We start from the raw sequence: 17,567 nt of genomic DNA, 5'->3' as shown, positions 1-17,567 counted from the left end.
GTTTAGCTGTGCAGAAGAAGAACAACAAGAAGAAGAAATATCTCGAAACATGTCCGTTAGGCCCCTTCCCTTGAGATAAATCTGCAAATATCTCGGAAACGAAGCGAGCTATGGCAAAATGTTAAGAGACCTTTTTTGTAGAGAATTAAGTTTCCTACTTTCTATGTTCTATGATATTTTTTGATCAGATGCGTAGTTCTCGAGATATATCAAGATATTTAAAAGTTCCGAAGCCGCACCAACATAATAGAGATACAGAAACACCGTGGCCCCTTTCTTTGAGATAACTCTGCACTATTGCGAGCTGCAAATGCCACTTCCAGCTTAGCTGTGCAGAAGAAGAACAACAAGAAGAAGAAATATCTCGAAATATGTCCGTCAGGCCCCTTCCCTTGAGATATATCTGCAAATATGTCGGAAACGAAGCGAGCTATGGCAAAATGTTAAGCGACTTTATTTGTAGAGAATTAAGTTTCCTACTTTTTACGTTCTATGATATTTTTTAATCAGATGCGTAGTTCTCGAGATATATCGAGATATTTAAAAGTTCCGAAGCCGCACCAACATAATAGAGATACAGAAACACCGTGGCCCCTTTCATTGAGATAACTCTGCACTAGTGCGAGCCGCAAATGCCACTTCCAGCTTAGCTGTGCAGAAGAAGAACAACAAGAAGAAGAAATATCTCGAAATATGTCCGTCAGGCCCCTTCCCTTGAGATAAATCTGCACATATCTCGGAAACGAAGCGAGCTATGGCAAAATGTCAAGAGACCTTTTGTGTAGAGAATTAAGTTTCCTACTTTTTATCTTCTATGATATTTTTTGATCAGATGCGTAGTTCTCGAGATATATCAAGATATTTAAAAGTTCCGAAGCTGCACCAACATAATAGAGGTACAGAAACACCGTGGCCTCTTTCTTTGAGATAACTCTGCACTATTGCGAGCTGCAAATGCCACTTCGAGCTTAGCTGTGCAGAAGAAGAACAACAAGAAGAAGAAATATCTCGAAATATGTCCGTCAGACCCCTTCCCTTGAGATGAATCTGCAAATATCTCGGAAACGAAGCGAGCTATGGCAAAATGTTAAGAGACGTTTTTTATAGAGAATTATGTTTCCTACAATTTATGTTCTATGATATTTTTTGATCAGAAGCGTAGTTTTCGAGATATATCGAGATATTTAAAAGTTCCGAAGCCGCACCAACATAATAGGGATACAGAAACACCGTGGCCCCTTTCTTTGAGATAACTCTGCACTATTGCGAGCCGCAAATGCCACTTCCAGCTTAGCTGTGCAGAAGAAGAACAACAAGAAGAAGAAATATCTCGAAATATGTCCGTCAGGCCCCTTCCCTTGAGATAAATCTGCAAATATCTCGGAAACGAAGCGAGCTATGGCAAAATGTTAAGAGACCTTTTTTGTAGAGAATTAAGTTTCCTACTTTTTATGTTCTATGATATTTTTTGATCAGATGCGTAGTTCTCGAGATATATCAAGATATTTAAAAGTTCCGAAGCCGCACCAACATAATAGAGATACAGAAACACCGTGGCCCCTTTCTTTGAGATAACTCTGCACTATTGCGAGCTGGAAATGCCACTTCCAGCTTAGCTGTGCAGAAGAAGAACAACAAGAAGAAGAAATATCTCGAAATATGTCCGTCAGGCCCCTTCCCTTGAGATATATCAGCAAATATCTCGGAAACGAAGCGAGCTATGGCAAAATGTTAAGAGACCTTTTTTGTAGAGAATTATGTTTCCTACAATTTATGTTCTATGATATTTTTTGATCAGAAGCGTAGTTTTCGAGATACATCGAGATATTTAAAAGTTCCGAAGCCGCACCAACATAATAGAGATACAGAAACACCGTGGCCCCTTTCTTTGAGATAACTCTGCACTAGTGCGAGCCGCAAATGCCACTTCCAGCTTAGCTGTGCAGAAGAAGAACAACAAGAAGAAGAAATATCTCGAAATATGTCCGTTAGGCCCCTTCCCGTGAGATAAATCTGCAAATATCTCGGAAACGAAGCGAGCTATGGCAAAATGTTAAGAGACCTCTTTTGTAGAGAATTACGTTTCCTACTTTTTATGTTCTACGATATTTTTTGATCAGATGCGTAGTTCTCGAGATATATCAAGATATTTAAAAGTTCCGAAGCCGCACCAACATAATAGAGATACAGAAACACCGTGGCCCCTTTCTTTGAGATAACTCTGCACTATTGCGAGCTGCAAATGCCACTTCCAGCTTAGCTGTGCAGAAGAAGAACAACAAGAAGAAGAAATATCTCGAAATATGTCCGTCAGGCCAGTTCCTTTGAGCTGAATCTGCAAATATCTCGGAAACGAAGCGAGCTATGGCAAAATGTTAAGAGACGTTTTTTGTAGAGAATTATGTTTCCTACAATTTATGTTCTATGATATTTTTTGATCAGAAGCGTAGTTTTCGAGATATATCGAGATATTTAAAAGTTCCGAAGCCGCACCAACATAATAGAGATACAGAAACACCGTGGCCGCTTTCTTTGAGATAACTGTGCACTAGCGCGAGCCGCAAATGTCACTTCCAGCTTAGCTGTGCAGAGGAAGAACAACAAGAAGAAGAAATATCTCGAAATACGTCCGTCAGGCCCCTTCCCTTGAGATAAATCTGCAAATATCTCGGAAACGAAGCGAGCTATGGCAAAATGTTTAGAGACCTTTCTTGTAGAGAATTAAGTTTCCTACTTTTTATGTTGTATGATATTTTTAGATCAGATGCGTAGTTCTCGAGATATATCAAGATATTTAAAAGTTCCGAAGTCGCACCAACATAATAGAGATACAGAAACACCGTGGCCCCTTTCTTTGAGATAACTCTGCACTATTGCGCGCTGCAAATGCCACTTCCAGCTTAGCTGTGCAGAAGAAGAACAACAAGAAGAAGAAATATCTCGAAATATGTCCGTCAGGCCCCTTCCCTTGAGATAAATCTGCAAATATCTCGGAAACGAAGCGAGCTATGGCAAAATGTTAAGAGACCTTTTTTGTAGAGAATTAAGTTTCCTACCTTTTATGTTCTATGATATTTTTCGATCAGAGGCGTAGTTCTCGAGATATATCAAGATATTTAAAAGTTCCGAAGCCGCACCAACATAATAGAGATACAGAAAAACCGTGGCCCCTTTCTTTGAGATAACTCTGCACGATTGCGAGCTGGTAATGCCACTTCCAGTTTAGCTGTGCAGAAGAAGAACAACAAGAAGAAGAAATATCTCGAAATATGTCCATCAGGACCCTTCCCTTGAGATAAATCTGCAAATATCTCGGAAACGAAGCGAGCTATGGCAAAATGTTAAGAGACCTTTTTTGTAGAGAATAATGTTTCCTACAATTTACGTTCTATGATATTTTTTGATCAGAAGCGTAGTTTTCGAGATATATCGATATATTTAAAAGTTCCGAAGCCGCACCAACATAATAGAGATACAGAAACACCGTGGCCCCTTTCTTTGAGATAACTCTGCACTATTGCGAGCTGCAAATGCCACTTCCAGCTTAGCTGTGCAGAGGAAGAACAACAAGAAGAAGAAATATCTCGAAATATGTCCGTCAGGCCAGTTCCTTTGAGCTGAATCTGCAAATATCTCGGAAACGAAGCGAGCTATGGCAAAATGTTAAGAGACGATTTTTGTAGAGAATTATGTTTCCTACAATTTATGTTCTATGATATTTTTTGATCAGTAGCGTAGTTTTCGAGATATATCGAGATATTTAAAAGTTCCGAAGACGCACCAACATAATAGAGATACAGAAACACCGTGGCCCCTTTCTTTGAGATGACTGTGCACTAGTGCGAGCCGCAAATGCCCCTTCCAGCTTAGCTGTGCAGAGGAAGAACAACAAGAAGAAGAAATATCTCGAAATATGTCCGTCAGGCCCCTTCCCTTGAGATAAATCTGCAAATATCTCGGAAACGAAGCGAGCTATGGCAAAATGTTAAGCGACTTTATTTGTAGAGAATTAAGTTTCCTACTTTTTACGTTCTATGATATTTTTTAATCAGATGCGTAGTTCTCGAGATATATAAAGATATTTTAAAGTTCCGAAGCCGCACCAACATAATAGAGATACAGAAACACCGTGGCCCCTTTCTTCGAGATAACTCTGCACTATTGCGAGCTGCAAATGCCACTTCGAGCTTAGCTGTGCAGAAGAAGAACAACAAGAAGAAGAAATATCTCGAAATATGTCCGTCAGACCCCTTCCCTTGAGATGAATCTGCAAATATCTCGGAAACGAAGCGTGCTATGGCAAAATGTTAAGAGACCTTTTTTGTAGAGAATAATGTTTCCTACAATTTACGGTCTATGATATTTTTTGATCAGAAGCGTAGTTTTCGAGATATATCAAGATATTTAAAAGTTCCGAAGCCGCACCAACATAATAGAGATACAGAAACACCGTGGCCCCTTTCTTTGAGATAACTCTGCACTAGTGCGAGCCGCAAATGCCACTTCCAGCTTAGCTGTGCAGAAGAAGAACAACAAGAAGAAGAAATATCTCGAAATATGTCCGTCAGGCCCCTTCCCTTGAGATAAATATGCAAATATCTCGGAAACGAAGCGAGCTATGGCAAAATGTTAAGAGACCTTTTTTGTAGAGAATTAAGTTTCCTACTTTTTATGTTCTATGATATTTTTTGATCAGATGCGTAGTTCTCGAGATATATCAAGATATTTAAAAGTTCCGAAGCCGCACCAACATAATAGAGATACAGAAACACCGTGGCCCCTTTCTTTGAGATAACTCTGCACTATTGCGAGCTGGAAATGCCACTTCCAGTTTAGCTGTGCAGAAGAAGAACAACAAGAAGAAGAAATATCTCGAAATATGTCCGTCAGGCCCCTTCCCTTGAGATAAATCTGCATATATCTCGGAAACGAAGCGAGCTATGGCAAAATGTTGAGAGACCTTTTTTGTAGAGAATTAAGTTTTCTACTTTTTATGTTCTATGATATTTTTTGATCAGATGCGTAGTTCTCGAGATATATCAAGATATTTAAAAGTTCCGAAGCCGCACCAACATAATAGAGATACAGAAACACCGTGGCCCCTTTCTTTGAGATAACTCGGCACTACTGCGAGCTGGAAATGCCACTTCCAGTTTAGCTGTGCAGAAGAAGAACAACAAGAAGAAGAAATATCTCGAAATATGTCCGTCAGGCCCCTTCCCTTGAGATAAATCTGCAAATATCTCGGAAACGAAGCGAGCTATGGCAAAATGTTAAGAGACCTTATTTGTGGAGAATTAAGTTTCCTACTTTTTGTGTTCTATGATATTATTTGATCAGATGCGTAGTTCTCGAGATATATCAAGATATTTAAAAGTTCCGAAGCCGCACCATCATAATAGAGATACAGAAACACCGTGGCCCCTTTCTTTGAGATCACTCTGCACTATTGCGAGCTGAAAATGCCACTTCCAGCTTAGCTGTGCAGAAGAAGAACAACAAGAAGAAGAAATATCTCGAAATATGTCCGTCAGGCCCCTTCCCTTGAGATAAATCTGCATATATCTCGGAAGCGAAGCGAGCTATGGCAAAATGTTAAGAGACCTTTTTTGTAGAGAATTATGTTTCCTACAATTTATGTTCTATGATATTTTTTGATCAGAAGCGTAGTTTTCGAGATATATCAAGATATTTAAAAGTTCCGAAGCCGCACCAACATAATAGAGATACAGAAACACCGTAGCCCCTTTCTTTCAGCTAACTCTGCACTATTGCGAGCTGGAAATGCCACTTCCAGTTTAGCTGTGCAGAAGAAGAACAACAAGAAGAAGAAATATCTCGAAATATGTCCGTCAGGACCCTTCCCTTGAGATAAATCTGCATATATCTCGGAAACGAAGCGAGCTATGGCAAAATGTTGAGAGACCTTTTTGGAGAGAATTAAGTTTTCTACTTTTTATGTTCTATGATATTTTTTGATCAGATGCGTAGTTCTCGAGATATATCAAGATATTTAAAAGTTCCGAAGCCGCACCAACATAATAGAGATATAGAAACACCGTGGCCCCTTTCTTTGAGATAACTCGGCACTACTGCGAGCTGGAAATGCCACTTCCAGTTTAGCTGTGCAGATGAAGAACAACAAGAAGAAGAAATATCTCGAAATATGTCCGTCAGGCCCCTTCCCTTGAGATAAATCTGCAAATATCTCGGAAACGAAGCGAGCTATTGCAAAATGTTAAGAGACCTTTTTTGTAGAGGATTGAGTTTCCTACTTTCTATGTTCTATGATATTTTTTGATCAGATGCGTAGTTCTCGAGATATATCAAGATATTTAAAAGTTCCGAAGCCGCACCAACATAATAGAGATACAGAAACACCGTGGCCCCTTTCTTTGAGATAACTCGGCACTACTGCGAGCTGGAAATGCCACTTCCAGTTTAGCTGTGCAGAAGAAGAACAACAAGAAGAAGAAATATCTCGAAATATGTCCGTCAGGCCCCTTCCCTTGAGATAAATCTGCAAATATCTCGGAAACGAAGCGAGCTATGGCAAAATGTTAAGAGACCTTATTTGTGGAGAATTAAGTTTCCTACTTTTTGTGTTCTATGATATTATTTGATCAGATGCGTAGTTCTCGAGATATATCAAGATATTTAAAAGTTCCGAAGCCGCACCATCATAATAGAGATACAGAAACACCGTGGCCCCTTTCTTTGAGATAACTCTGCACTATTGCGAGCTGCAAATGCCACTTCCAGCTTAGCTGTGCAGAAGAAGAACAACAAGAAGAAGAAATATCTCGAAATATGTCCGTCAGGCCCCTTCCCTTGAGATAAATCTGCATATATCTCGGAAGCGAAGCGAGCTATGGCAAAATGTTAAGAGACCTTTTTTGTAGAGAATTATGTTTCCTACAATTTATGTTCTATGATATTTTTTGATCAGAAGCGTAGTTTTCGAGATATATCAAGATATTTAAAAGTTCCGAAGCCGCACCAACATAATAGAGATACAGAAACACCGTAGCCCCTTTCTTTCAGCTAACTCTGCACTATTGCGAGCTGGAAATGCCACTTCCAGTTTAGCTGTGCAGAAGAAGAACAACAAGAAGAAGAAATATCTCGAAATATGTCCGTCAGGCCCCTTCCCTTGAGATAAATCTGCATATATCTCGGAAACGAAGCGAGCTATGGCAAAATGTTGAGAGACCTTTTTTGTAGAGAATTAAGTTTTCTACTTTTTATGTTCTCTGATATTTTTTGATCAGATGCGTAGTTCTCGAGATATATCAAGATATTTAAAAGTTCCGAAGCCGCACCAACATAATAGAGATAAAGAAACACCGTGGCCCCTTTCTTTGAGATAACTCGGCACTACTGCGAGCTGGAAATGCCACTTCCAGTTTAGCTGTGCAGATGAAGAACAACAAGAAGAAGAAATATCTCGAAATATGTCCGTCAGGCCCCTTCCCTTGAGATAAATCTGCAAATATCTCGGAAACGAAGCGAGCTATTGCAAAATGTTAAGAGACCTTTTTTGTAGAGGATTGAGTTTCCTACTTTCTATGTTCTATGATATTTTTTGATCAGATGCGTAGTTCTCGAGATATATCAAGATATTTAAAAGTTCCGAAGCCGCACCAACATAATAGAGATACAGAAACACCGTGGCCCCTTTCTTTGAGATAACTCTGCACTAGTGCGAGCCGCAAATGCCACTTCCAGCTTAGCTGTGCAGAAGAAGAACAACAAGAAGAAGAAATATCTCGAAATATGTCCGTCAGGCCCCTTCCCTTGAGATAAATCTGCAAATATCTCGGAAACGAAGCGAGCTATGGTAAAATGTTTAGAGACCTTTTTTGTAGAGAATTAAGTTTCCTACTTTTTATGTTCTATGATATTTTTTGATCAGATGCGTAGTTCTCGAGATATATCAAGATATTTAAAAGTTCCGAAGCCGCACCAACATAATAGAGATACAGAAACACCGTGGCCCCTTTCTTTGAGATAACTCTGCACTATTGCGAGCTGTAAATGCCACTTCCAGCTTAGCTGTGCAGAAGAAGAACAACAAGAAGAAGAAATATCTCGAAATATGTCCGTCAGGCCCCTTACCTTGAGATAAATCTGCAAATATCTCGGAAACGAAGCGAGCTATGGCAAAATGTTGAGAGACGTTTTTTGTAGAGAATTAAGTTTCCTACTTTTTATCTTCTATGATATTTTCTGATCAGATGCGTAGTTCTCGAGATATATCAAGATATTTAAAAGTTCCGAAGCCGCACCAACATAATAGAGATACAGAAACACCGTGGCCCCTTTCTTTGAGATAACTCTGCACTAGTGCGAGCCGCAAATGCCACTTCCAGCTTAGCTGTGCAGAAGAAGAACAACAAGAAGAAGAAATATCTCGAAATATGTCCGTCAGGCCACTTCCCTTGAGATAAATCTGCAAATATCTCGGAAACGAAGCGAGCTATGGCAAAATGTTAAGAGACCTTTTTTGTAGAGAATTATGTTTCCTACTTTTTATGTTCTATGATATTTTTTGATCAGACGCGTAGCTCTCGAGATATATCAAGATATTTAAAAGTTCCGAAGCCGCACCAACATAATAGAGATACAGAAACACCGTGGCCCCTTTCTTTGAGATAACTCTGCACTAGTGCGAGCCGCAAATGCCACTTCCAGCTTAGCTGTGCAGAAGAAGAACAACAAGAAGAAGAAATATCTCGAAATATGTCCGTCAGGCCCCTTCCCTTGAGATAAATCTGCAAATATCTCGGAAACGAAGCGAGCTATGGCAAAATGTTGAGAGACCTTTTTTGTAGAGAATTAAGTTTCCTACTTTTTATGTTCTATGATATTTTTTGATCAGATGCGTAGTTCTCGAGATATATCAAGATATTTAAAAGTTCCGAAGCCGCACCAACATAATAGAGATACAGAAACACCGTGGCCCCTTTCTTTGAGATAACTCTGCACTATTGCGAGCTGTAAATGCCACTTCCAGCTTAGCTGTGCAGAAGAAGAACAACAAGAAGAAGAAATATCTCGAAATATGTCCGTCAGGCCACGTCCCTTGAGATAAATCTGCAAATATCTCGGAAACGAAGCGAGCTATGGCAAAATGTTAAGAGACCTTTTTTGTATGGAATTATGTTTCCTACTTTTTATGTTCTATGATATTTTTTGATCAGATGCGTAGTTCTCGAGATATATCAAGATATTTAAAAGTTCCGAAGCCGCACCAACATAATAGAGATACAGAAACACCGTGGCCACTTTCTTTGAGATAACTCTGCACTATTGCGAGCTGCAAATGCCACTTCCAGCTTAGCGTGCAGAAGAAGAACAACAAGAAGAAGAAATATCTCGAAATGTGTCCGTCAGGCCCCTTCCCTTGAGATAAATCTGCAAATATCTCGGAAACGAAGAGAGCTATGGCAAAATGTCAAGAGACCTTTTTTGTATGGAATTATGTTTCCTACTTTTTATGTTCTATGATATTTTTTGATCAGACGCGTAGTTCTCGAGATATATCAAGATATTTAAAAGTTCCGAAGCCGCACCAACATAATAGAGATACAGAAACACCGTGGCTCCTTTCTTTTAGATAACTCTGTACTATTGCGACCTGGAAATGCCACTTCCAGTTTAGCTGTGCAGAAGAAGAACAACAAGAAGAAGAAATATCACGAAATATGTCCGTTAGGCCCCTTCCCTTGAGATAAATCTGCAAATATCTCGGAAACGAAGCGAGCTATGGCAAAATGTTAGGAGACCTTTTTTGTAGCGAATTAAGTTTCCTACTTTTTATGTTCTATGATATTTTTTGATCAGATGCGTAGTTCTCGAGATATATCAAGATATTTAAAAGTTCCGAAGCCGCACCAACATAATAGAGATACAGAAACACCGTGGCCCCTCTCTTTGAGATAACTCTGCACAATTGCGAGCTGCAAATGCCACTTCCAGCTTAGCTGTGCAGAAGAAGAACAACAAGAAGAAGAAATATCTCGAAATATGTCCGTCAGGCCCCTTCCCTTGAGATAAATCTGCAAATATCTCGGAAACGAAGCGAGCTATTGCAAAATGTTAAGAGACCTTTTTTGTAGAGAATTGAGTTTCCTACTTTTTATGTTCTATGATATTTTTTGATCAGATGCGTAGTTCTCGAGATATATCAAGATATTTAAAAGTTAAGAAGCCGCACCAACATAATAGAGATACAGAAACACCGTGGCCCCTCTCTTTGAGATAACTCTGCACTATTGCGAGCTGGAAATGCCACTTCCAGTTTAGCTGTGCAGAAGAAGAACAACAAGAAGAAGAAATATCTCGAAATATGTCCGTTAGGCCCCTTCCCTTGAGATAAATCTGCAAATATCTCGGAAACGAAGCGAGCTATGGCAAAATCTTACCAGACTTTTTTGTAGAGAATTAAGTTTCCTACTTTTTATGTTCTATGATATTTTTTGATCAGATGCGTAGTTCTCGAGATATATCAAGATATTTAAAAGTTCCGAAGCCGCACCAACATAATAGAGATACAGAAACACCGTGGCCCCTTTCTTTGAGATAACTCTGCACTATTGCGAGCTGCAAATGCCACTTCCAGCTTAGCTGTGCAGAAGAAGAACAACAAGAAGAAGAAATATCTCGAAATGTGTCCGTCAGGCCCCTTCCCTTGAGATAAATCTGCAAATATCTCGGAAACGAAGAGAGCTATGGCAAAATGTTAAGAGACCTTTTTTGTAGAGAATTAAGTTTCCTACTTTTTATGTTCTATGATATTTTTTGATCAGATGCGTAGTTCTCGAGATATATCAAGATATTTAAAAGTTCCGAAGCCGCACCAACATAATAGAGATACAGAAACACCGTGGCCCCTTTCTTTGAGATAACTCTGTACTATTGCGAGCTGGAAATGCCACTTCCAGTTTAGCTGTGCAGAAGAAGAACAACAAGAAGAAGAAATATCTCGAAATATGTCCGTTAGGCCCCTTCCCTTGAGATAAATCTGCAAATATCTCGGAAACGAAGCGAGCTATGGCAAAATGTTAAGAGACGTTTTTTGTAGAGAATTATGTTTCCTACAATTTATGTTCTATGATATTTTTTGATCAGAAGCGTAGTTTTCGAGATATATCGAGATATTTAAAAGTTCCGAAGCAGCACCAACATAATAGAGATACAGAAACACCGTGGCCCCTTTCTTTGAGATAACTCTGCACTAGTGCGAGCCGCAAATGCCACTTCCAGCTTAGCTGTGCAGAAGAAGAACAACAAGAAGAAGAAATATCTCGAAATATGTCCGTCAGGCCCCTTCCCTTGAGATAAATCTGCAAATATCTCGGAAACGAAGCGAGCTATTGCAAAATGTTAAGAGACCTTTTTTGTAGAGAATTGAGTTTCCTACTTTTTATGTTCTATGATATTTTTTGATCAGATGCGTAGTTCTCGAGATATATCAAGATATTTAAAAGTTCCGAAGCCGCACCAACATAATAGAGATACAGAAACACCGTGGCCCCTTTCTTTCAGATAACTATGCACTATTGCGAGCTGTAAATGCCACTTCCAGCTTAGCTGTGCAGAAGAAGAACAACAAGAAGAAGAAATATCTCGAAATATGTCCGTCAGGCCCCTTACCTTGAGATAAATCTGCAAATATCTCGGAAACGAAGCGAGCTATGGCAAAATGTTAAGAGACGTTTTTTGTAGAGAATTAAGTTTCCTACTTTTTATCTTCTATGATATTTTCTGATCAGATGCGTAGTTCTCGAGATATATCAAGATATTTAAAAGTTCCGAAGCCGCACCAACATAATAGAGATACAGAAACACCGTGGCCCCTTTCTTTGAGATAACTCTGCACTAGTGCGAGCCGCAAATGCCACTTCCAGCTTAGCTGTGCAGAAGAAGAACAACAAGAAGAAGAAATATCTCGAAATATGTCCGTCAGGCCATTTCCCTTGAGATAAATCTGCAAATATCTCGGAAACGAAGCGAGCTATGGCAAAATGTTAAGAGACCTTTTTTGTAGAGAATTATGTTTCCTACTTTTTATGTTCTATGATATTTTTTGATCAGACGCGTAGCTCTCGAGATATATCAAGATATTTAAAAGTTCCGAAGCCGCACCAACATAATAGAGATACAGAAACACCGTGGCCCCTCTCTTTGAGATAACTCTGCACTATTGCGAGCTGGAAATGCCACTTCCAGTTTAGCTGTGCAGAAGAAGAACAACAAGAAGAAGAAATATCTCGAAATATGTCCGTTAGGCCCCTTCCCTTGAGATAAATCTGCAAATATCTCGGAAACGAAGCGAGCTATGGCAAAATGTTAAGAGACCTTTTTTGTAGAGAATTATGTTTCCTACTTTTTATGTTCTATGATATTTTTTGATCAGAAGCGTAGTTTTCGAGATATATCGAGATATTTAAAAGTTCCGAAGCCGCACCAACATAATAGAGATACAGAAACACCGTGGCCCCTTTCTTTGAGATAACTCTGTACTATTGCGAGCTGGAAATGCCACTTCCAGTTTAGCTGTGCAGAAGAAGAACAACAAGAAGAAGAAATATCTCGAAATATGTCCGTTAGGCCCCTTCCCTTGGGATAAATCTGCAAATATCTCGGAAACGAAGCGGGCTATGGCAAAATGTTAAGAGACGTTTTTTGTAGAGAATTATGTTTCCTACAATTTATGTTCATTGATATTTTTTGATCAGAAGCGTAGTTTTCGAGATATATCGAGATATTTAAAAGTTCCGAAGCAGCACCAACATAATAGAGATACAGAAACACCGTGGCCCCTTTCTTTGAGATAACTCTGCACTAGTGCGAGCCGCAAATGCCACTTCCAGCTTAGCTGTGCAGAAGAAGAACAACAAGAAGAAGAAATATCTCGAAATATGTCCGTCAGGCCCCTTCCCTTGAGATAAATCTGCAAATATCTCGGAAACGAAGCGAGCTCTGGTAAAATGTTAAGAGACCTTTTTTGTAGAGAATTAAGTTTCCTACTTTTTATGTTCTATGATATTTTTTGATCAGATGCGTAGTTCTCGAGATATATCAAGATATTTAAAAGTTCCGAAGCCGCACCAACATAATAGAGATACAGAAACACCGTGGCCCCTTTCTTTGAGATAACTCTGCACTATTGCGAGCTGCAAATGCCACTTCCAGCTTAGCTGTGCAGAGGAAGAACAACAAGAAGAAGAAATATCTCGAAATATGTCCGTCAGGCCAGTTCCTTTGAGCTGAATCTGCAAATATCTCGGAAACGAAGCGAGCTATGGCAAAATGTTAAGAGACGTTTTTTGTAGAGAATTATGTTTCCTACAATTTATGTTCTATGATATTTTTTGATCAGAAGCGTAGTTTTCGAGATATATCGAGATATTTAAAAGTTCCGAAGCCGCACCAACATAATAGGGATACAGAAACACCGTGGCCCCTTTCTTTGAGATAACTCTGCACTAGTGCGAGCCGCAAATGCCACTTCCAGCTTAGCTGTGCTGAAGGAGAACAACAAGAAGAAGAAATATCTCGAAATATGTCCGTCAGGCCCCTTCCCTTGAGATATATCTGCAAATATCTCGGAAACGAAGCGAGCTATGGCAAAATGTTAAGAGACCTTTTTTGTAGAGAATTAAGTTTCCTACTTTTTATGTTCTATGATATTTTTTGATCAGATGCGTAGTTCTCGAGATATATCAAGATATTTAAAAGTTCCGAAGCCGCACCAACATAATAGAGATACAGAAACACCGTGGCCCCTTTCTTTGAGATAACTCTGTACTATTGCGAGCTGGAAATGCCACTTCCAGTTTAGCTGTGCAGAAGAAGAACAACAAGAAGGAGAAATATCTCGAAATATGTCCGTTAGGCCCCTTCCCTTGAGATAAATCTGCAAATATCTCGGAAACGAAGCGAGCTATGGCAAAATGTTAAGAGACGTTTTTTGTAGAGAATTATGTTTCCTACAATTTATGTTCTATGATATTTTTTGATCAGAAGCGTAGTTTTCGAGATATATCGAGATATTTAAAAGTTCCGAAGCAGCACCAACATAATAGAGATACAGAAACACCGTGGCCCCTTTCTTTGAGATAACTCTGCACTAGTGCGAGCCGCAAATGCCACTTCCAGCTTAGCTGTGCAGAAGAAGAACAACAAGAAGAAGAAATATCTCGAAATATGTCCGTCAGGCCACGTCCCTTGAGATAAATCTGCAAATATCTCGGAAACGAAGCGAGCTATGGCAAAATGTTAAGAGACCTTTTTTGTATGGAATTATGTTTCCTACTTTTTATGTTCTATGATATTTTTTGATCAGATGCGTAGTTCTCGAGATATATCAAGATATTTAAAAGTTCCGAAGCCGCACCAACATAATAGAGATACAGAAACACCGTGGCCACTTTCTTTGAGATAACTCTGCACTATTGCGAGCTGCAAATGCCACTTCCAGCTTAGCGTGCAGAAGAAGAACAACAAGAAGAAGAAATATCTCGAAATGTGTCCGTCAGGCCCCTTCCCTTGAGATAAATCTGCAAATATCTCGGAAACGAAGAGAGCTATGGCAAAATGTCAAGAGACCTTTTTTGTATGGAATTATGTTTCCTACTTTTTATGTTCTATGATATTTTTTGATCAGACGCGTAGTTCTCGAGATATATCAAGATATTTAAAAGTTCCGAAGCCGCACCAACATAATAGAGATACAGAAACACCGTGGCTCCTTTCTTTTAGATAACTCTGTACTATTGCGACCTGGAAATGCCACTTCCAGTTTAGCTGTGCAGAAGAAGAACAACAAGAAGAAGAAATATCACGAAATATGTCCGTTAGGCCCCTTCCCTTGAGATAAATCTGCAAATATCTCGGAAACGAAGCGAGCTATGGCAAAATGTTAGGAGACCTTTTTTGTAGCGAATTAAGTTTCCTACTTTTTATGTTCTATGATATTTTTTGATCAGATGCGTAGTTCTCGAGATATATCAAGATATTTAAAAGTTCCGAAGCCGCACCAACATAATAGAGATACAGAAACACCGTGGCCCCTCTCTTTGAGATAACTCTGCACAATTGCGAGCTGCAAATGCCACTTCCAGCTTAGCTGTGCAGAAGAAGAACAACAAGAAGAAGAAATATCTCGAAATATGTCCGTCAGGCCCCTTCCCTTGAGATAAATCTGCAAATATCTCGGAAACGAAGCGAGCTATTGCAAAATGTTAAGAGACCTTTTTTGTAGAGAATTGAGTTTCCTACTTTTTATGTTCTATGATATTTTTTGATCAGATGCGTAGTTCTCGAGATATATCAAGATATTTAAAAGTTAAGAAGCCGCACCAACATAATAGAGATACAGAAACACCGTGGCCCCTCTCTTTGAGATAACTCTGCACTATTGCGAGCTGGAAATGCCACTTCCAGTTTAGCTGTGCAGAAGAAGAACAACAAGAAGAAGAAATATCTCGAAATATGTCCGTTAGGCCCCTTCCCTTGAGATAAATCTGCAAATATCTCGGAAACGAAGCGAGCTATGGCAAAATCTTACCAGACTTTTTTGTAGAGAATTAAGTTTCCTACTTTTTATGTTCTATGATATTTTTTGATCAGATGCGTAGTTCTCGAGATATATCAAGATATTTAAAAGTTCCGAAGCCGCACCAACATAATAGAGATACAGAAACACCGTGGCCCCTTTCTTTGAGATAACTCTGCACTATTGCGAGCTGCAAATGCCACTTCCAGCTTAGCTGTGCAGAAGAAGAACAACAAGAAGAAGAAATATCTCGAAATGTGTCCGTCAGGCCCCTTCCCTTGAGATAAATCTGCAAATATCTCGGAAACGAAGAGAGCTATGGCAAAATGTTAAGAGACCTTTTTTGTAGAGAATTAAGTTTCCTACTTTTTATGTTCTATGATATTTTTTGATCAGATGCGTAGTTCTCGAGATATATCAAGATATTTAAAAGTTCCGAAGCCGCACCAACATAATAGAGATACAGAAACACCGTGGCCCCTTTCTTTGAGATAACTCTGTACTATTGCGAGCTGGAAATGCCACTTCCAGTTTAGCTGTGCAGAAGAAGAACAACAAGAAGAAGAAATATCTCGAAATATGTCCGTTAGGCCCCTTCCCTTGAGATAAATCTGCAAATATCTCGGAAACGAAGCGAGCTATGGCAAAATGTTAAGAGACGTTTTTTGTAGAGAATTATGTTTCCTACAATTTATGTTCTATGATATTTTTTGATGAGAAGCGTAGTTTTCGAGATATATCGAGATATTTAAAAGTTCCGAAGCAGCACCAACATAATAGAGATACAGAAACACCGTGGCCCCTTTCTTTGAGATAACTCTGCACTAGTGCGAGCCGCAAATGCCACTTCCAGCTTAGCTGTGCAGAAGAAGAACAACAAGAAGAAGAAATATCTCGAAATATGTCCGTCAGGCCCCTTCCCTTGAGATAAATCTGCAAATATCTCGGAAACGAAGCGAGCTATGGCAAAATGTTAAGAGACCTTTTTTGTAGAGAATTATGTTTCCTACTTTTTATGTTCTATGATATTTTTTGATCAGACGAGTAGCTCTCGAGATATATCAAGATATTTAAAAGTTCCGAAGCCGCACCAACATAATAGAGATACAGAAACACCGTGGCCCCTCTCTTTGAGATAACTCTGCACTATTGCGAGCTGGAAATGCCACTTCCAGTTTAGCTGTGCAGAAGAAGAACAACAAGAAGAAGAAATATCTCGAAATATGTCCGTTAGGCCCCTTCCCTTGAGATAAATCTGCAAATATCTCGGAAACGAAGCGAGCTATGGCAAAATGTTAAGAGACCTTTTTTGTAGAGAATTATGTTTCCTACTTTTTATGTTCTATGATATTTTTTGATCAGACGCGTAGCTCTCGAGATATATCAAGATATTTAAAAGTTCCGAAGCCGCACCAACATAATAGAGATACAGAGACACCGTGGCCCCTCTCTTTGAGATAACTCTGCACTATTGCGAGCTGGAAATGCCACTTCCAGTTTAGCTGTGCAGAAGAAGAACAACAAGAAGAAGAAATATCTCGAAATATGTCCGTTAGGCCCCTTCCCTTGAGATAAATCTGCAAATATCTCGGAAACGAAGCGAGCTATGGCAAAATGTTAAGAGACCTTTTTTGTAGAGAATTATGTTTCCTACTTTTTATGTTCTATGATATTTTTTGATCAGAAGCGTAGTTTTCGAGATATATCGAGATATTTAAAAGTTCCGAAGCCGCACCAACATAATAGAGATACAGAAACACCGTGGCCCCTTTCTTTGAGATAACTCTGCACTATTGCGAGCTGCAAATGCCACTTCCAGCTTAGCTGTGCAGAGGAAGAACAACAAGAAGAAGAAATATCTCGAAATATGTCCGTCAGGCCAGTTCCTTTGAGCTGAATCTGCAAATATCTCGGAAACGAAGCGAGCTATGGCAAAATGTTAAGAGACCTTTTTTGTAGAGAATTAAGTTTCCTACTTTTTATCTTCTATGATATTTTCTGA

The sequence above is a fragment of the Osmia lignaria genome, unplaced genomic scaffold (assembly GCF_051020975.1).
Source record: "Osmia lignaria lignaria isolate PbOS001 unplaced genomic scaffold, iyOsmLign1 scaffold0005, whole genome shotgun sequence".
In the NCBI taxonomy this organism is placed as follows: Eukaryota; Metazoa; Arthropoda; class Insecta; order Hymenoptera; family Megachilidae; genus Osmia; species Osmia lignaria.
The sequence above is the reverse complement of the archived record's forward strand: the minus strand, read 5'-3'. Positions refer to the sequence as shown.